The sequence below is a fragment of the Musca autumnalis genome, unplaced genomic scaffold, assembly GCF_047663935.1.
Source record: "Musca autumnalis isolate F117 unplaced genomic scaffold, ASM4766393v1 scaffold_1, whole genome shotgun sequence".
NCBI lineage: Eukaryota > Metazoa > Arthropoda > Insecta > Diptera > Muscidae > Musca > Musca autumnalis.
The window spans coordinates 277,857,939-277,880,268 of record NW_027411644.1 but is presented as its reverse complement, the minus strand read 5'-3'; the positions used below and the strand labels follow the sequence as shown (position 1 = coordinate 277,880,268).

Here is a 22,330-nt window from a genome sequence, read left to right as displayed (position 1 = left end):
TGTTTGTTTTGGTTTTTTCTTTAAAGATTTAGACATTTTGTTTTGGGATCTACTTATGAGCTTATTATACCCTCAGCCTTTAGGCTAAAGAGGGTATTTACACTTTGATACGACCAAAAATGTGTCTCATCGAAATAATGGTTTTAGACCCCAAGTATGTTTGTACGATATCCGTTTCAGACAATTTTGAGTAGATCTAGCAATGTCCGTCCGTCTGTCTGTCTGGCTGGTGCGCACGATAACTCTCGAACGGATCAATCGATTCGGTTCAAATTTTGGGTATCGAATTATTTTGTCCAGATTCGATTTAAGTTCGAAGATGGGCCATATAGGTCAACTCCTTCAGGTACCTCCCCCACAAATGTTCAAAAATTGTCGCAAAACTTGTGCGCACGATAACTCTTGTGGGGAATAACCGATTTGGTCCATACTTTGCACATCGTGTAATTTCTACGAAACTTAGATGAGGTATCAATATGGACTCAATCGGTCCACTCCTTCGGGTACCTCCCACACAAAATTTCGGAAAACTTCAGTTTAGGACCTGGTCTCAAATCGCTTTGGATTTTGTTTACGCAAGTTGTATTCGCTGTCCTCTATACGACGCTGTAAGTTTCATTAGGGGCAAGTCCACACTTCCTGAGGAAATAGCTTGAAAGTTACAAAAAGCCCTATGACACCGTATGTAATGGTTGGAGCCCAAGATAACCCTCGAACGGATCTGCCGATACGGTCCAAAATTTGGCTTTCGTAATATTTTGCCCAAACAGTTCAAGTTCAAAGATGGATTGTATCTGTCCACTCCTTCCGGTACCTCCCCCAAAAAAGTTCGAAAATGTTCGGAAAATTTGTGCGTACGTTAACTCTTGAAGGAAGTTACCGATTTGGTCATTACTTTGCACATTATGAAATTTCTACCAGACTTAGATGAGGTTCCAATATGGACTCAACCGGTAAACTCCTTCGAGTACCTCCCACACAAAATTTCGGAAAAGTTCAGTTTAGGGCCTGCTCACGAATCGCCTTGGTTTTTGTTGTAACATATTGTATTCACTGTCCCCTATACGAAGGTACAAGTTTCCTCAGGGGCAAGTCCATACTTCCTGAAAAATAGCCTGAAAATTGAAAAACAAACCCTATGACACCATGTTTATGGGTGGAAACGCAAGATAATTCTCGAACAGAAATGCCGATTCCGGCCAAAATTTGGCCTTCGTAATATTGTTTCCAAACTTAGTTTAAGTTCGTAGATAAGCCATATCGGTCCACTCCTTCAGGTACCTACCCCACAAAAGTTCAAAAATATTCGGAAAAATTGTGCTCACGTTAACTCTTATGGGAGTGACCGATTTGGTCCATACTTTACACATTCTCATAATATCTACCAGATATAGATCAGGTTCGAATATGGACTATATTTGTCTACTCCATCCCGTACCACCCACACAAAATTTTGGATAAGTTCACTTTAAGACCTGCTATTGAATCACTTTGATTTTTGTTGAAGCAACTTACATTCGCTGCCTCAATTACGATGGTAAAAGTTATTTCAGGGGCAAGTCCATACTTCTTGAGAAAACAGCCCGAAGGGTGTGAAAACCCCCTATGGCACCCCCATGGTCTATGTCGGTCCATTCCTTTAAGTACCTTTTCCGCAAAAATTTTGAACTTTAATCCTAATCAACATTTTTGTCGGTTCATACGGCCAAAATTTTGAAACCCCCTAACTACATAAGTTTTTTGTGAAAAAGTGTTTCAATTTGCCCATGCTGAGGGTATATCTCTGTCGGCAAAGCCGACTGATACATTTTTACTTGTTTTTTTACATTTGTATATTTTTGATATACGTATGATGCTACATATAATATGAAAAACAAGTAAAAATGTAAAGTTCTGTCGCACCGAATTTTGTTATGAAATATTCTGACCTCAAATGGAATAATTTGTTTCCTTTCTCGTCCACGATACCAGTCGGAGACGTTTTTTGACCAGTAAGAACTCCAAATAGCAAATTACAACCAATTCGAACCGAAAATGTAGATAAAAAGCTCAAAATAACCAAAATAGGGAGGTACCGTAATATGAGGGCTATACCTAAACCTGGACCTAAGACCACAATTTTTGGTGCAGAAGGTATTTGATCATTGAGAACCCCAAATGGCAAATGACAGTCAATTCGGGCCGAAAATGTTGGTAAAATCTTCAAAATACCTGAAATCGGGAGGTATCGTAATATAAGAGCTATACTGAAATCTGGACCTAAGGCCACAATTTTTGGTGCAGAAGGTTTCTGACCATTGGGAACCCCAAATACCAAAGTACAGCCAATTAGGAATGAAAATGTAGATAAAACCTTCAAAATACCTGAAATCGGGTGATACCGCTACATGGGGCCTTTAGGAAAAACTGGTCCATATTTATTGTTTTTTTGGCTAAAGTATTTTTGACTTATTTTTATCATATTCTGAAAAAATCAGATTGATCCCACGATTATAAATATTTTTGTCGCACCTTCCCATATAACTATTTAACGACAGAATTACCGACAATTATCGATAACAGGAAATTTAAATTTGTCTATAATTTCGATATTTAACTAAAATTTTCGGTAAGTTACCTACCAAAATAAAGTAGTCGCTAACTCCTATCGATGCCACAAGTGTTGTCGACTTTTATTTTAACTTTTGCGTTTTTATTTTACCGATCTTTGTCGGTAACGACAAAAAAATTACAGAATCTCACTACAGGCGAATTTATATCAAAAGAACTACCAGTCTCCTAAATCCATCTGTCTCTGAGCTGGTTGTGTGCAGCAGGCCAAGCGACATTAAATTTTCAATGTTGGCGACATTTCCTGAGTATTTCAGCCTTTTAAACTTCTCTACAAGTGGTGTCTTAAGACACGCCCTTCGGACATGGCGATAAACAGTAGGTCCCATATTATTGAGCTAATATGAATCGGGGTGCACTCATTGATATGAGAGAAGTCTCCCTTGTCACTTCTGGGATGTTTGTGGAACAATTATTATATACTCTAAAATTCTGTAACTTTTTTGCCGTTACCGACATGAATCGGTAAAATAAAAACGCAAAATTATGAATGAAAAGATAAAATAAAAGTTGACAACACTTTATTTTGGTGGGAAACTTACCGAAAATTTTCGTTTTTAGATCCTTTAAAATGCATCAGTAGGAATACTATACAAACCTGCTTAATATGCCCATTGATCTACAAGTTATCTTTACTATAATGAAGATATATCAAAATGGTGAACTGAATGGTTTTGTCTATAGCACTCAAGCGGATGCTGCATCGACAGGAGACAACCTGTTAGAGTTCTCAGGACTGTATTTTGGTAAATTTTTAAAGTCTCCCATACACGTACAAACTATGGCGTTGCCTGTGCTTAACAAGAATACTTTATCTGATCCTCAAGTTCTACCGGCTAGGAACTTTAGGACCTTGTTCCTTCTTCCCATCTTATTCTAGATAGATGTGGAATGTGCGGACTTTATTTTTTTATTTTATTTATATAATGTAACCCCCAGAACTTTGTCATCCTAAGTGGTTGACCCAAAGATCTGCACATTCAGTAGGATTTTTTTCTCCGCAGTCCAGTGTTGAGCAATGTGGCTGCTGACATTTTGGCGTATGCGTATTTTCATATTCCTCGCGTGGAAGACTTCTGCAAGAGCAATGAAGTAAGCATTTACCTTAACACAAATCTTATCAACGGTGAGACCTGATGCCATGTATGTTCTATTATCCGCATAAGTAATTATCTCAATGTGTTGGCCAGGGAGTGAAATTGCAGAAAAATAGAGGTTAAACAGTTTCGAAGATAGGAGTATAACCCCTCCTCGGAGAACTCCCTATTTCACTCTTCTTGTTCCTGAAATCCACGTATGACGGGCGACAACACATATAATTGTTGACCAAAACAATAACGATGGTTGTTACCTTCGACATCCTACATTTGTTGCTGTAGTTGAATCCGCATGAAATTAAAAACAAAACAAAAACTTTTATCTATGAAATACTGGAATTCAGCAATTTCAAAACGTTATCGCTATATAAGGAATATTCAAGGCGATACCCATAGAAACCACCCAACATCCTGACTCTGGCTTCACTTAAAACCTTTGATAATAAAAAAGGCTGAACTAAAAAAGTATTTTATATAAAACAAGTTTGTTGTCGTCGTAAGATCCACCTAATTTTTTGCTCTCAGCCTTTAGTCTGTCATGGGTTTATAGGTCTTAGGCCCCATCGAAATAAAGGCCTTAGATCCATATGTTTAGCTGAAAACCATTTCAGACAATTTGGTATCGATTTACACCGTCTGTTTGTCTGACTAGTTGGAGCTCAGCATAACACTCGAACATATCAACAATTGCCACTCGTAATATTGGTCCATTCCTTCCGGTTCCTCCCCCATAAAAGTTTAAATTTGTTCGCTAAAATGATCCACACTATAACTCTAAAAAGAATCGACAATTTTTGTCCGAAAATTGTTTCTCGTAATACTTCTTCCATCGGTCCAATTTTTCCGGTACCTCCTACACAAAGTTTTCCAAAGCTTAAATGCAGCTTAATGGCTGTTCGTGGTTTTTTTGAGATTTTCATATAATCGTTTTCGTGGGGAAGTCAACACTTCCTGGCATTTGATTGCTGTTTCTCACAATAACTATCGAAAGGAATGACTCCCAAAGTAAGATTTAGTTACAAGGTCAAGAATGACGGGTTGAAAATTTTAAGAGCGCATTCATTTAATTATGACTGCAACAATATTTTTTTGCTAGATGAATTAAAACCCTCGGCTTGAGTATACGCTCAGCACTTATGCTAACGAGGGTATATACTTTCATACGGGCAAAATATACCTCATTCAAATAATGGTTTTAGGCCCCAAGTATGTATGGACGAAATACGTTTCAGACAATTTGGAGTTGATTTAGCCATTTCCGTCCATTGTTATTCTTGTTGTAACAGTGTTAATTATTATATTTGTATGTTAGTTCTTCTGTTCAATCTGGCTCTGGGTCTATCTCCAGTTCCAGGAAAGTGGCTGCTTCGATGGGATGTAACCACTGATCCACTGGAGTTAGATGAGTAGGTTTGGCTGGGTTGTTGAAAAGGTGTTTTGTGTCGTGCGGGCCCATGCCACATACTGGGCAGATGTCTTGCACAGCGCGGTCGATTTCCGCCCACTAAGAATTTAGGCGACTGCAATATCCCGAGCGTAGTTGAGCCAAAACTACTCTAGTTTGTCGTGGCAGCTGACGCTCTTCAGCTGCAATAGATGGGGGATGTATTTCGAGGACTTTATTCACACTAGATTTGCTTATGGCCTTAGCAACTGCATCAGTGTGAATACTACTTAAACCTGCTTGATATGCCTGTTGTTCTAGGGGTTCTCTCCTATATTGTTGGACCTCCTCTCTAGAGCATGAATATCCTTCTTGATATGCCTGAATGTGTCCGGCCTAGCCAGCAGATGTTGATCGGGATGGCTCTCACGGTAACACCCAGCAAGTACTGCAACGAAAGCATCTCATTGTGTTGCTTTACTGGAAGGATATTTGCCTCCTCATGTAGATGGTCCACTGAAGACTTGAGGACGCACCCTGTTGCTGTTCTCACGGCGACATTCTGGCAGGTTTGAATCTTTTTCCAATTCGTATCACATAATCCCGGGGACCGAACTGGCGCCGCATAGCTTACCACAGACTGGCCTATCGCGTTATATGTGGTCAACAAGGGACTTGTGGACCTTGTTCCTACTTTGTCGCAGATAGCTGTGGCGTGCGCGCACGACGTGAAAGTAGTGTCGAATTTGACCCCTAAAAATTTGGGACAGTTTGTGGTCCGAATTCTGCTACCGTCGACCACGACATTCAATTCTCTTCCAAACTGCGCTGTCCATGTGGTGAACAGAGTGGCTATTGATTTGTGGCGAATATCTGCATATTCGTCGAATGGAAAAAGTTGGTAAGATCGGTTAAATAGTTGTTCAGTTTCTCACAGATCTCATCAGGATAGGTACCTGACGCCATGATCGTGCAATCATCCGCATACGTTACGATCTCGATGCCGTCTGGAGGGAGCGGAATACAGGAGAGGTAGAGGTTAAACAGTTCCGGAGATATCACCCCACCTTGGGGAACTCCCTGTTGCACTCTACGGGGTTTGGACTTCTTGTTCCTGAATTCCACGTACGACTGGCGTCCACACATATAATTGACTATCCAACGTCTCAAGCTTGGCAGGAGGGTTGTCTGCTCAATGTCCTCAAACAGCGTGGAGTGCCTGACTGTATCACTTTTGCTGGTTTCTTGCACCGCAGCGACCTTGATATTCCTCCGACTCATGAAATCTACTATTTCCTCGATCTTACCTCGGAGTCCATTACAATTAAATTGCAAAAAGGATGCATTTTCCGGGATTGGGACAACAACGGCTGGTGTTAAAGGCTGCATGTGCGGTTGTTGTCTAGGGGACTGCTGGGGAGTCTCATAATCAGACGACGATGCAACCACTCCTGACATCTATTGCATCTCACCGAAGGCTGGATGTGGGTGAAGATGCGGATGTGAAAAACCGAGCACAAGTATATTGGTCCTGGGTTTTCCTCCGTCCCGGCACGGACCAAAATAATTCGGAGCAGGCATTCCGGGATATGCTGCTCCCAACACAGAAAAACGCAACAAATACAAACATATGTACACTGAGGTGGCAGCCGTTGGCCGGACCAATGATGTCGTGTAATTCCGGGTCAATCCGGTACGAAAGGACCCGCTGCCGTTCGCCTGTCTGTCTGGCTGGAGCGCACGATAACTCTCGAACGGATCAACCGATTCGGTAAAAAATTTTGTTTTCGTAATATTTTGTCCAAACTAAGTTTAAGTTCGAAGATGGGACAAATCGGTCTACTCCTTCCAGTACCTTCTGCACAAAAGTTCGAAAAATTTGTGTGCACCGTAACTCTTGAAGGAAGTAACCGATTTGGTCCATACTTGGCACATCGTAACATTTCTACCAGTCTTAGATGAGGTTGCAAGATGGGCTCAATCGGTCCACTTCTTCTGGTACCACCCACACAAATTTTTGGAAAAGTTCAGGTTAGGAACTGCTCTCAAATCGCTTTCATTTTTATTGTAACAACTTGTATTCACTGCCCCACATACGACAGTACAAGTTTCATCGGGGCCTATGCAGTGGTTGGAGCGCAAGATAACTCTCGAACGGTCCAAAATTTTGCATTCACAATGTTTTGTCCAAGGGTGCCACCGTGGTGCAATGGAATGCACATCCGCCTTTTCAAACTGTGGCAAAATACACCTCAGAAATGTTGGCGACATTTGCTGAGTATTTCAGCCATGTAAAACTTCTCTGGAAGTGGTGTCTTAGGACACGCCGTTCGGACTCGGCGATAAACTGTAGGTCCCATATCATTGAGCTAATATGAATCGGAGTGCATGAGAGAAGTCTCCCTTGTCCCTTCCGGGATGTTTGTGGAACAATTATATAATGTTTTATCAAAAATTAGCCAATATTTTTGAGCCAATATTTCCTGAGAAAACAGCCCGAAAGGTGTAAAAAACTCATATGACACCATATGTAGTGGCTGGAGAGCACGATAACTCTCGAACTGATAAACCGATTTTGCCTAAAATTTAGCCTTCGTCATAGTTTGTCCAAACTTAGTTTTTTTTTGGAAGATGGACAATACCGGTCCCCAACCTCCAGTACTTCACCCAATATTTAAAACAATGTCACTAAAATAGTATGCACGATATCTCTTGAACGGGGCAACCAATTTGATCCAAACTTTGGATCTCCTAACATTTTGTTCAAATTTAGTTATGGAAATCTATACCGATGCTGTTCGTTGTGGTCCTGTTTACAGCGATATTATGTTTGCAGGGGACAAGTCCGCGCTGGTCCAAAAATTATACGACGACCCACTGAAATCATTAGTGAGCGCGATATCTATCGAAAATGTATGTCTCCCAAAATATGATCCACTTTCGAAGTGGACTATGTCGTTCCATGCCTTCAAATACCTCCACAGCAACACTTTTGAACTTTAATCCTTATCAACATTTTTGTCGGCAAGTTCAAATGTCCAAAAAAGGCAACAAAATTCTGAAAAGACCCTAAATACATTCAATCTTTCCGTAGATGAAAGTTTCAATTCACATAAGCTGAGTGTATGCTATGAGAGAAGTATTTTTGTCGTATTTGAATCTTTTGATAAATCAATATAAATTCCTATTAAAACCACTGTGGTCATACTTCAAATAAATCTACCCTCAACGATATGTTCATGTTACCATAACTACAGTTACAGGTCGGTTGGTTACCAGGTAACCGAATTGGTAAGGGCTTTAACTTGTCCAACAAATGGAATAACTTTATACCAACCCCTCTCCCTATCTGCATTCCTCTGTCAATAAACACCATCCCTTATAGCTTGTGCTTCATGTAAACAAACTGACATTTCGGGTGTTGTTGTTAGGTTCAAGTGAGTTGCTGTTATCCGGCTTTTGGACTCCGTAGAGACTTTCAAAGTAAACAACTCGTCTAATATAACAAAGAACTTTGCATAATTATGAAAATTTTTGGTAAAAGTTTGCCAAAACGTCACAAGGCATATAAGCCGGTTTACGGTAGTGCAATAAGAACAGCAATAACAACAACAACATCATCATCGTCCTCACCATCACCATCATCTACATCAACATCCAGTGGCTGTAAAAGTCTAACGTTAAACGTCTGTTGTTTAATTGTGCAAACTTGATTAAATAATTAATTGCGACCAATGCAAAGCATTTGTGTATAAATAATTCATATGTTGCTGCTTTTGTTGTTGTTGTGGCCATTTCACCTGTGCTGAATTGAATTGAAAATTAAACAATTAAAGTCTCACACCTTGGCTCACGCCATCATAACAAGCCTTAAAGCATGTAAGTAATACACATACAATTAGTAAAGGAGAGCGAGCGAGAGAGGGAGATGGGTCATTTGGGGGATTTTGGTAATTTTACAACAAATATTCCCCGTCATGGCCAAACCCAGTAAAAAACCAATATAAATATTAAAAATTGTTGATGTAAACATGAATTAAATAATAAAAAAAGAAGAAAAAACAATACGAACAAAAATAATAAACAATTTTGCTCTTGATTGGAGCTAATAAATAATTAATGTATAAATGATGGCGTGTTTTCCGTTTCCGAACAGCGGACAATGTTTAGTGTGGCATCATCGTTGATAGTATGCTAGAGTTACGGCTGCTGATGATCTGCAGCAAATTACTACCCCAGATGTGTTGTTGCTGGCCGCAGTGTGTTTTATTCATTGTGCATTGCATAATTATTGATAATAATTGATTGACTGAATTTTAATTATTTTTATATAAATATTGCATTTAAGCAGAATGTTTTTAACGGTAATTACAAATCATCCATTATATTCACACTACACCATAACACCATTGTTTACATCCAACTGTAGCCACACAAACACCTAGTAAATCGAATCGATAACGGGCACAGTGGTTGGTGTAACGCAATGTTGTCAATAACAAATACAGTCAGCCACTGATCAAGAAAAAAACAACAAAACCAAACCAAACACAATAATTATGCCGTATATAAAATATATTGATTTTATATCACGAGTTTGCTTTAAAAATCTGTAGGTACCGTAACGTGGCTTATACCAAATCATTGACATATACCAAATATTTTTGGCAACCAAACTTCTTCATAAAGGACTCAAAATATTAAGTTATGTTAAAATAAGTTTGAAAGAAATTTTTGAAAAAGTTTAGAGTTATCTTGCACAATATCCCACAGAGTTTTAAAGATTTCGGGCCATTATCTTAGGAAGTATTGACTTACTCCGGAACAAAATGTACCATTGTAAATGAGGCCGCTCCAACAATATACTGAAAAAGAGTCAAAACGATGCGAGAGGAGCTCCTAAACTTCACTTTATCCGAATTTTGTGTGGGAGGTACCCGAAGGAGTGGACCGATATAGTCAATATTTCTATCCCATACAGGACTGGATGAAATAATACGATGCGAAAAGCCTGCATCAATCAAAAACTCCCTGCGAGGATTATCTTGCGGATTTGCCATTTTGGTTGGTGCCGTCAGGGTTTCTTGGAGCTTTTAGGCCAATATCTCAGGAATTATTGACTTACTCCGGCAAAAAATTGTACCGTCTTAAAGCGAGCCGCAAAAAAACTTACTGAAAAAAAATTTCAAAACGATCTGTGAGGAGCTCTTAAACTTCACTTTATCCGAATTTTGTGTGGGAGGTATTCGAAGGAGTGGACCGATACAATCCATATTCCAACCTGATACATGACTGGATGAAATAATACGATGTGCAAAGCCTGCACCAATCAGAAATTCCCTGCGAGGATTATCTTGCGGATTTGCCATTTTGGTTGGTACCGTCAGGGTTTCTTGGAGCTTTTAGGTCAATATCTCAGGAAGTATAGACTTCCGCAAGAAAAAAATTGTACCGTCATAAAAAGAACTGCAAGGAAAACTTACTGAAAAAAAATTCAAAACCATCCGAGAGGAGCCGTTAAACTTCACTTTATCCTAATTTTGTGTGGGAGGTACCCGAAGGAGTGGACAGATATAGTTCATATTCGAACCAGATCTATATCTGGGAGGAATAATACGATGTGCAAAGTTTTGACCAAATCGATTGCTCCCTTCGAGAGTTATCGTTCAGACCATTTTACAGAAAAATTTTGAACTTCTGTGGGGGAGGTACCAGAAGGAGTGGACCGACATATTGGACAAAATATTACGATACCCAAAATTTGGTTCGAATCGTTTGAACTGTTCGAGAGTTATCGTGCGCACAAGCCAGATAGGCAGACATTTTTCGTATCAAAGTGTATCCTTCTAGCCTAAAGGCTGAGGGTATAATAAATCAAAACAAGTAAGAACGGTGTTAAGTTCGACCGGGTCAATATTTTTATAATATCCAACACGAACTGTACTTAAGTAAATAAGAACAATTAGTTTCCTTTCGTTTATGAATGTAATAAGCTCTTCCTCTACGTCAAGGTTTATTACTTGGAAGAGCAGAATACCTTAACTTATGATAATCAATTTATATTGATAAATTTCTGCATTGAGGGTTTCTACACATTGAGATTCCTAATACCAAATTACATCCACTTCAGATAGTAAATGTAGAAAAAGAGCCCCCTGGAACGTCATCGTTGTTCTTTCTAAAACATGGACCAATATTTATAAAATTTCCGAATTGAGCTTGTCAGATAATACTGACAACACACAATACAGTAACATTTAAAAAATGGTAAAAAAAGCCTCGAAAATAGGGTGGGGCGATTTGAAAACCTTAATGAGCCCTTCGCGTTTCTGATTCCTGGGATTGAACTGAGCAAAAAAAGTCCACTGGACCATATATCTACCGTGAAAATCGAGCCTCCCGATTTTTGACTTTAAGTTTTTTATTGACGTTTTTTGGATATTTTGTCATATAACAGCCAAACCAATGAGATTTTCGATCCAACACAAATAAAAAATTGTAGCCAAGACAGTAATTAAGAGCTCTCTAATACATCGCGAAAGCATTGGAACGCTCCTTGTTATTGGAATTTTGTTTTTAACAAAGCTCCATTCGCCCGTGCCTCGGCTGTTTTTTTGTTTGTTTTGTTTATTGTTGAAGATTCAATCTCATTTTCGATTGCTTGAGTGGAGTATTCCCGCATTGGCTCAACTTCATTTATTACCCTCTATTACAGAGAGTAAAGTTTTTCAAAACGAACTGACAGTGTTGCAAAATTTTACTGATCGCTGCCAATATCATGATTTCATCCCGGCGAAGGGAATTATCAATTGGCTTCTCAGTTTTTGAAATGATGCTTTTTAGTGAAAAACCGAACTCTTTAAGTGTCTAGTATTCAAGAAATATGTAAAGTATTTGGAGGAAGTAATACAGAGAATTATTTAACTACATTGGTATACTTATTGTCCAACATATTAGAAAGTAAAAAATAATGAACACTTTAGGCTTTTTGAGCAATTTTCTGCATAGTTGTTGTTAAGTTTTAAGGTGTTGTTTAAACGTTTAATCGTAATTTTAGGCTGACTGTAAGTCTTACTGAATTCATTTGCAACAAAAAATATATCAACCATTTTTTATGATATAATTTCTATTCCACAGCAGTGTAGTCCATTAAGATTATTTGAAACTCGTCACTTCCTACAAATTAGTAAATGTCTATTGTACAAAAAATAATTTTTCTGTCGTATTTTTATGTTTTGTTCAATCTTTCGAATGTTAATAAAATCAAGATTATTGAGATTGAGGTGAATGTTCATATTTTATTTTTTGCATATTATTTCAAATATTTCGAAATTACATTGAAAATCATCTTCAGGGATTTTTCTGTCGATTACTCTTTGAATTGTATTTTGGGAAGTACTTTCAATGGATGCACATTTCTAGAATTGTTCCTTTTTCCTTCTTCGGCAAAGGACTTCATAACGACAAACGAAATCAAAAAAAAAAAAAAAATCTATGGACAGATCGAATAGCGGCTGCGCAACCAAAATCCTTTAAGCCAAAGCTATGTATTAGGAGATTTTCAGAATTGTGTAGCCATTTTCGGACGTATGAACTTACCAACAAAATATGGATTTTATCATTGATCACAAATGGTACGGAGGAGGTAACTGAGTTCCTTACAGCTTTCGGGCCATTCTCTCTGGAAGTATGGGCATGTCCCTGAAAAAAACTTGTATGGTATTGTCGAGAACAATTGTTGCAAAAAAGCAAACCGTTTCCAGAGAGGTATTTTTATTTATTAATTTATTTATTTCATATTTTTACTTATAACTAAATTATTAGCATAGAGGAAGTTAAGCCATGGCTACTGAGGTCTTAAGCTTACACAGGTATATTTACTAATTATCCAGAGAGGTCTTAACCCATTTCGTACTTGGTGTTCGATTTATCGAACAGTAAAATCACTTTTTTTCAAAAAAAAAAAAGAAAAAGAAAAATATGTATGGATGAAAAACAAGTTTTGGTATATGTATAAAGTCTAATCTGTCAGCAAATAAAAAAAATGTTCCCTTTAGGGGGTTTTCAGACTTAAACCACTATAACTTAGCCATTTGTTAACCGATTTAAACAAATAATAACTTTTTCTAAAGATATTATTCACCCCTTTAAAAGGAAGAAGGATCACTAGAAATCCGTTGTGAAAAAAAGAAGATATGTCCGTTTAAATTTGAAAATGTAAGAAACCCAGATTTTCACTACTCTTACCGTTATAAAAAAATAAAACGAAGTGACCCCAACGAACTAAAGGCATTGTCGTTGTCCATGGATCCCGACACGATATAATTTTGCATCAGAACACTTGAATATTTTTCTGTTCAACTTTTGTAGCACAGTGTCATTTATCGACATTTTTCGAAAAGTTTGCACCTTCTCAAGGTCAAAACTGCCTGAAGGAGCGTTCCAATGCTTTCGCGATGTATTAGAGAGCTCTTAATTACTGTCTTGGCTACAATTTTTTATTTGTGTTGGATCGAAAATCTCATTGGTTTGACTGTTATATGACAAAATATCCAAAAAACGTCAATAAAAAACTTAAAGTGAAAATCGGGAGGCTCGATTTTCACGGTAGATATATGGTCCAGTGGACTTTTTTGCTCAGTTCAATCCCAGGAATCAGAAACGCGAAGGGCTCATTAAGGTTTTTTTCCTTCCACACAAATCGCCCCACCCTACTCGAAATACACAAAATTGTCTAAAACTGGTTCCTAAGGGCTAGACCAAAGCCTGGATATACATGAATAGTTTTTTATCTAAAGTCGGGTGCGGGCTTATGTATGTGGGCTATACCAAAACGTAGACTCCATACTGTATATTTTTGTTGTTATTTTTTAAGCAAGATTTGTACCCCTAGCAAAGACTAAATATGAAATTCCATTTATTCTGGTTGAATAATGTGGCTAAAACAAGTAAGATAAGGCTATAGTCGTACGGGTCGACCATGATACCCTTCACCACAACCCCTGGGAATTAGCGTTTAGCAAATAAAAATTCTCTTTTGAAACAAATAAAGTTATTGTACGAAATAACTTTGTGGATTCTGCAACCTTATCACATCAATCTTAAATAACAATATAATACAGTAGTATCGCTATAATTCGTAATCTTCGATAATTCGTAACAAGCTGCCGGTCCCTTGAATCCATTTCTTTCACATTTTAACCCGCTAAATCAAAAATCTCGATAGTTCGTATAAAATGGCCGGTCCCTTGGATTACGAATTATCAAGATTCTGGCGCAGGTGGTGCACCCCGATTCATATAAGCTCAATGATATGAGACCTACTGTTCATCGCCGAGTCCGAACGGCGTGTCCTAAGACACTACCTGTAGAGAAGTTTTACATGGCTAATATACTCATTAAATGTTGGGAACATTACTGAGGGGTATTTTGCCACCGTTAAAATTTAAGAAAATCCAGGTCAGGCCACATAAACTTTTCAAGGGTGGCAAAATACCCACAGTAATGTTGGCGACCTTTCCAGAGTATTTCAGCAATGTAATACTTCTCTAAAGGTGGTGTCTTAGGACACGCCGTTCGTACTCGGTGATAAACAGTAGGTCCCATGAATCGGGGTTCACTCATTGATATTAGAGAAGGCTCTCTTGTCCCTACTGGGATGTTTGTAAAACAATTATATTTTATACATTTTTAATAAATATTCCTAAATTGGAAAATTGACTTTGTTTAGCCCCTTCTGCTACGTATAATTTTCTTTGAATATCAGGTTTCTTTTTGGAATACACCTAATACAAATAAATATATAAGCCCGATATAAGACACCGAGTACATTTTGAAAAAAAAAGGTGGCGAAGCTACCCCATGCTGCAATATGTATATATAGAAAATCCAATTGGACAATGATAGAGACAATTTGTATAATCCCAGCAAACCAATCGTACCGACATCTTAACGAAATCGGAACAAAATTCGGACGATAGTCCGATGTCTGATCCGATTTCGATTTCGATCCGATTTCGTACCGAAATCTGAAGAAAATCCTTGGGAAATTCGGAAAGGAAATTTCTTTCCGACAAATCGGTACAAAATCTGAACTATTTCCGCTGCGAAAAATCGTTAAGAAATAGGAACGAAATCTGAACGACGTTGCTTCCGAAATTGTTCAGACATGTCGGACATCCGACATTTGGTTTGCTGGGATGATAGGAATATGTGGTTCTCTACACAAAACCAATTACACCAAGACCTCGCTTTGCGGCGTTGATACGCTCCAAAAACATGACTCAAAGTGAAATGACGAAAAGCGAATTAAGATTTTCTATGAAAAACCATGTAAAGTTCGGAGATAGGTTCCAGGGTAAAAGAACACTATTTTTTCTTATGCCCACAATATTAGGTGGAGAAATTACTTGATACCGTTATATGAGGGCTATACTGACAAGTTGGACCGATGTAGCCCATCTTCGAACTTGATCATTCGGAAAATAACGCGATTACAACAAGCGGACGGACATAGCTAAATCAACTTAGAATTTCACGCATATATGTATATACATTTGGGGGCGCATATGATTATTTCATTGCGTTTCAAACGAAAAAACAAACTTAGTGTACCCTCCATAATATGGTGTAGGGTATAAAATATCAAACACTTAAACTTAAAACAATGCAACATCGAAAATGGAGCGACGCAACTTCGAAAACAACGCAAAGCGAGGTCTTGGTGTATATATTATGCAGTAGGCCCGTTATCAAGCAGACACATTATTGCCATTTTGCATCAGGGGAAAGGTCAGTAGTAATATGTCCATATGTAGGCTACATTGCCGTTATATGCCCTCCAGGAATTAAAATATGAAGCAACAATAAAATTTTTATATTTTTCGTACGAAAGTAATGGCCTATTACACCCGCTAAATAATATCAGATCATCATCCAAAATTGTAGTCAGTTTCTTCGACCTAAACTCTTAACTCGTGCGAAATTTCGTGCCTATTGTGTTATAATTGTAACCTTTAGCGTGTTTAGATTACACTGCAAATAAATAACTGGATGTATTAAGTTGTAACTCCGTTATCTGATCGTGTAGACCAACACAATTGACATCAAGAGAAAGGTCAAGTATATCTTACTTACCGGAAATAAAAATGTATGCAGTATAATGAAAATTTTCAAAATTTTCACACAAAAGTTTTGGTCCATTTAACGCTCTAAATATTATTTGATCACCATCACAAATTGCAAGCTTCTTCTTTGTAATATACTCTTACTTTATCGGACTATTATTACGACCTGCAGAGTACCTAAAAATCGGATAAAAATTATATTTTTGGTCCATTTCACCTGCTTAATATTTCACGATCATCACCAATAACAATATTCTGGTCTGAACCTGACCTCTATGCAAAATTTCGTGACGATCGGTTGCGGCCTGGAGTCTGATTACAATTTATAATGAACAGACAGACGGAGGGACGGACGGACACACATCTCAAAATCGCTTTATCTCGTCGAGATATGAAGATTGGTATACCACATTGGGGGTCTAGGACCGATATTTCGCGGTGTCACATGAATTTTTGTCAAAACAAACTTATAATACCCGGCAGGTTATAATAAAGAGTACTGCTCAATCAAAACGTCGATATTGATTAAAGTCCTGTGGGGTCTATATAAAGTCGTGGACCTGTACCGACTAATTTCAGGTGGAAAGATGTATACCCCCAACGAAGACCAAATGACAAATTTCAGCCATTTCGGTGGGGTATTGAGGCTACAACATTCAAAATACCGAAAATCGGGAGGTACAGTTCTATGGGGTCTATAAATAGACGTAGACCTGTACCGACAAATTTCATGTGCAAAGTTGTGTACTCCCACACAAGAATAAATGCCAAATTTAAGAGATTTCGTTTGGATATTGATGCCACAACCTTCAAAATGCCGACAAATTTCAGGTGGTAGGTTTTATACCACCAACAAAGACCAAATGACAAATTTCAGCCATATCGGTGGGGTATTGAGGCCACGACATTCAAAATACCGAACATCGGGAGGTAGTGTTCTATGGTGGCTATATGAAAACTTGGACGTATACCGACAAGTTTCTGGTGGAAAATTGTATACTACTAACAAAGTCTAAAAACCAAATTTCAAACATTTAGGTGGGATATTGAGGCCACAACCTTAAAAATACCAAAATTCAGGCGATACCTTTCTAAGGGGGTATATTACAACGTGGACCGATATAGCTTATTTTCAATACCAAACATCCTAGGAATATAGCACAGTTAAAATAGAAAAAGATAGAAATAAATTCTCTTAAAGCTGAATTTTGGTGCAAAGCTAGGGTTTGACATTGGAAGTAATGTCCTAAATGTCCTCATCGATCCCATGTGTGCAAAAGAAGTTACTCGGGATCAAAGGTCATGTTTAGGGGTCGTATTTAGGTTTCTTGATTTTTCTAAAAAACATTAAGACTTATCAAAAACCGTCTAAAGTGAGAGTTGTAAAGTCATAAAGACTTTTAGATCGGAGTAACCGATCTTGAAATATCGCGATCGAAGGGTCAAATAACACATATGAAGAAATAAGCCGCGTAAATAAATTGTGAGGCGAACCGGTTTAAATAACCATACCATGTGATAGGTATTTTCATAAGCTTTCAAACGATACCAATACACTTTATAGTAATCGGTTCAGTAGAACCGGGTTTAACCCGGTTTTTAAATTAGGCCTTTCGGGTTGAAGAACCGGACCCGCCTTCCCGGACCATAATTGTGGCTTTTAGAGAATTTTCGTGAAAATTTACTTCTGGCCCCATACAAATTACTATGGAAACAAAGATCGCTAGGTTGGCGCGGGTTAACCTTAACCGATCGCTATAAAATTTCATATATAAGGTTTTTCGATCGAATGGAAACAAATTTGGTAGGAAGTCAAAAAACAACATTTTTTGGGTCACTCTAATGTGCTTACGCCCTTTATATGTGCATATATTTATATGTGTCTTTTAGAACCGCTGTATCTCAGGCACAACTCGTTCTTGGGAAAAATTATACGGACTAATCTTGTAGGGAATTTTTCCGTCTTCAACATTTACTCTAGTCACTTCCTGATTACGTCTACCGTTTAAAAAAAAAATCCGAAAACCTGAAAAACCTTTAAATTTTGACCTTTGATCCCGAATAACCTTTTTTTGCACACATGGGATCGATGCACGGAGGAAAAAATGCCTCTCTTACATATGTTCAAAACATATTTTGCAGCAAACAAATATTTGTTTGGGTGCAAACAACATATAGGGAGAGTTATCGTGCGCTCCAGCCACTACGCATGATGCCGTAGCCATCAGGAAGTATGGACTTGCCCCTGAAAAAAATGTACAGTCGTAATGAATACAAGTTGTTACACCAAAAATTAACGCGATTACAGAGCAGGTCTTAAGCTGCACTTTTTTTCGAAATTTTGTGTGGGAGGTATCTGAAGGAGTGGACCGATATTGTCCATATTCGAAACAAAACGATACGATGTGCTAAGTATGGGCCAAATCGGTAACTCCCTTCAATAGTTATCGTGCGAACCATTTTTCCGAACATTTTCGAATTTTATTGGAGGAGGAACCTGAAAGAGTGGACCAATATGGGCCATCTTCGAACTTTAACTAAGTTTGAACAAAATATTACGAAGGCCAAATGTTGGACCTAATCGGTTAATCCGTTTGAGAGTTATAGTGTGCTACATTTGGTACCATAGGAGAATTTAACAATTTTCGGGCCATTTTCTCAGGAAGTATGGAGTTGCCCCTGAAAAAACTTGTACCGTCGTAATGGGTGCAGTGAAAATAAGATAAAATAAAAAAATTAAAGCGATTCGAGAACAGGTCTTAAACTGAACTTTTCCTAAATATTGTATGTGGACCAATAGAGTCCATATTGGAACCTCATATATGTCTGCTAGAAATTTTGCATGTGCATTTCACTTGATGGATCTTCAAACTTAATTTGTGTTTGGACAAATTATTACGAACGCCAAATGTTGAACCGTTCGAGAGTTATCGTGCACTCCAGCCAGCCAGGCAGACGGACAAACAGGATTTTCTGTAGCCTCATATATTTTTATACCCTCCACCATAGTATACTCGTAGAGGGTATATTAAGTTTGTTTTTCCGTTTGTAACGCATTGAAATACTCATTTGCGACCCTATAAAGTATATGTATTCTTGATCAGGGTAAAATTCTGAGTCGTTCTGTGCATGTCCGTCCGTCCGTCCGTCTGTGGTAATCACTCTAGCATCCACAAAAATGGAGATAGGAAGCGCCTTTTGTTTGCAGGCAGGTCAAGTAAGAACTAAACAATTTAGCTTTGTTGTGTCGTGTTTTCTAGTTCCACGAAACACGACAATCCTCTAATAGGTTCCTATCGATATATAATATAATTGTTCCACAAACATCCCAGGCGGGACAAGGGAAACTTCTCTCATATCAATGAGTGCACCCCGATTCATATTAGCTCAATGATATGGGACCTAACGGCTTGTCCGAACGGCTTGTCCTAAGACACCATTTGTAGAGAAGTTTTACGTGGCTGAAATACTCAGGAAATGTCACCAACATTACTGAGGGGTATTTTGCCACTGTTGAAAATTTGATGTTGCCTGGCCGGGGAATCGAACCCACGACCTTCTGCATGCCATTGTACCACGGTGTCAACCTATCGATATCTGATATCAAAAATGTTTCATAAGTCCAGGTATTTGTATAACAATAAAAATTGGTTTATAATTCAAACACTGTGCTAACCTAGCCAATGAATGTGAATGAATTGAAATCAAATACGCCTTGAATGAAAAAAGGCAAAAAAACAACATTTTGCATTTAATGTTATATTTACTTTTCTTTTACACTTTTATTATTGTTCTTTTTTATTGTGTTGTGTTGAAACATGTAGGCGAGTCCACAAAAGTTCGACTAGTAAATAATTTTAGAATTTAATAAAAGAAATAGAATTTTGAAATAAATAAAATCTATTTCCCACAGGGGACAAATAATGTAACCCGAATAAAATTTATCTAAATGATATGCGACCTACATTTTAACATACATATAATTTGAAAATATGGAAAATCAGTAGTCGAAGATCGGCTCACTCCTTCAGGTACCTTCCCCACAACAGGACAAAACTTTTCGCTAAAATGGTGAGCACGATAATTATCGAAAGCAGTAACCGAAAGGGTCCATACTTTACACATCGTAATATTTCTGTTGACATAGATCCGGTTCGAATATAAAAAAGTGCAGTTTAGGGCATTCTGTCGAATCACTTTGTTTTTTGTTGTAACAAGTTGTATTCGCTGCCCCTATTACAACAATACAAGTTTTTTTAGAGGCAAGTCCATATTTGCACGATTATCTTGAACGGATCAACCTACTTGGTCCAAACTTTAGGTCTCATAATGTTTTGTCATAGTTTAGTTTAACATCGAAAATGGCCCATATCGGTATTTTCTTTAGAGTACCTCCCCCACAAAAGTTCGACATTTCAACAGAATTATACCGATGCTAATTTTTGTGATCCTGTTTACAGAAATATTATTTTGTTCGTGGGCAAGTACATTCTTCCTGACATAGTACTCCAAAACAACTAAGTCATACGGTGACCAACTGAAATTACTGGAGGGCTCGCTATTTATCTAAAAAACCAGTAAGGAAAGGATCAAAGTCGGGCGGGGCCGACTATATAATACCCTACACCACTGTGAATATGTAAAATATATGTATATGGGAGCTAAATCCAAATCAGAACAGATTTTGATATAATTTTTCACATTTATTTGTAGACCAAATTCAGTCACATAGTCCAAATTTGATCAAAATTGGACATATATAGCGTGTTTCGTGCATCAAATACCTCAAATCGGTCGAAAATATATATGGGAGCTATATCCAAATCTGAACCGACCGTCACACATTCCAAATTTCATTGAAATCAGACAAATATAGCGTATTTCGTGCATCAAATACCTCAAATCTGCCTAAAATATATATGAGAGCTATATCCAAATCTGAACCGATTTCTATATAATTCGGCACACTTATTTCTAGACTAAATTCCGTCGCACATAGCAAATTTCATTGAAATCGGACATATATAGCGTGTTTCGTGCACCAAATGCCTTAAATCGGGCGAAGATATATATGGGGGCTATATCCAAATCTGAACCGATTTAACCGATTCGTCCTTTGGCCAAAAAAACTATTTTCCCCAATTTTCATTCGAATCGGACAATAAATGCGACCTGTACTATGTTTACAATAATACATGGACAGACGGACGGACGGTCAGACGGACAGACAGACGGACATGGGTAAATCGACTCAGAAAGTGATTCTATGTATATCCCTAAAATGAACTATGGGTCTATCTCGTTTCCTTTTGCATGTTACAAACTAATGCACAAAGACATAATACCCCTTACCACCAGGTGGTGTAGGATATAATGACTCCCAAAATAAGATCCACTTTAAAAATGAACTATACCGATACATTCTTTCAGGTACCTCCTCCGCAACATTTTTGAGCTTTAATCCAAATCCATAATTTTTTTTTAAAAAAAGTTTCAATTCACCCAGGCTGATGGCATACATCAGTCGGCAAAACCGACTTATACTTTTTAATTGTTTTATACCCTCCACCATATTATTTCTCCTCCATATTATGTAACGCATTGATATAATTATCTACGAAATATATATTCTTGATCAGGATAAAATTCTGAGACGATCTGGCCATGTCTGTCTGTTGTTATCAGTCCTTCGTCCAAACTAATTGAGCTCGAGCGCTATATTTTTGCACCAGAATGTATTTTTTTAATGTCAGGAAAAGTTCGGTATTTTCGAATTTTTGCTACATTTTATGACTGAACTAACCGTAGTGTGAGGTTTCGTGTAATCATTAAACTTCTATCTGCATTTTAAAATTTGAGGCTCTAAGTGGTCAACACACCTCCCCTCCAAAAACTATAAACATAGTCTACGTATTGGTATAGCACCCATGTAACGGTACCTTCTGGTTTTATGTATTTTGATGATTTTACCTAAATTTTTTTTACCGAAATAAAGGTAATTTTACATTTGAGATTTATAACGAGTGGTTTTACCGAAGGCTGAGGTTAGCTCAGCCGCTGCCAGGGTCGACTCAAGGACCCACAAACCTTAAGTAAGATGAGACACGATTGAA

General features: G+C 37.8%; 1 protein-coding gene across 3 annotated transcripts in view; it reads left to right on the top strand.

The window, feature by feature from the left end:
• Nucleotides 1–22,330, top strand: part of LOC141389576 (uncharacterized) — a 446,726-nt gene that overhangs the window by 270,506 nt on the left and 153,890 nt on the right. The window contains exon 1 of one of the 3 annotated variants that reach the window (XM_073961286.1): nucleotides 8,857–8,970. The exons of the other annotated variants lie outside the window; for them this stretch is intronic. The gene's annotated coding sequence lies outside the window, so the exon portion shown is untranslated. Of the gene's footprint in view, nucleotides 1–8,856; nucleotides 8,971–22,330 lie in introns of those variants that run through there. 3 annotated transcript variants of the gene reach the window in all.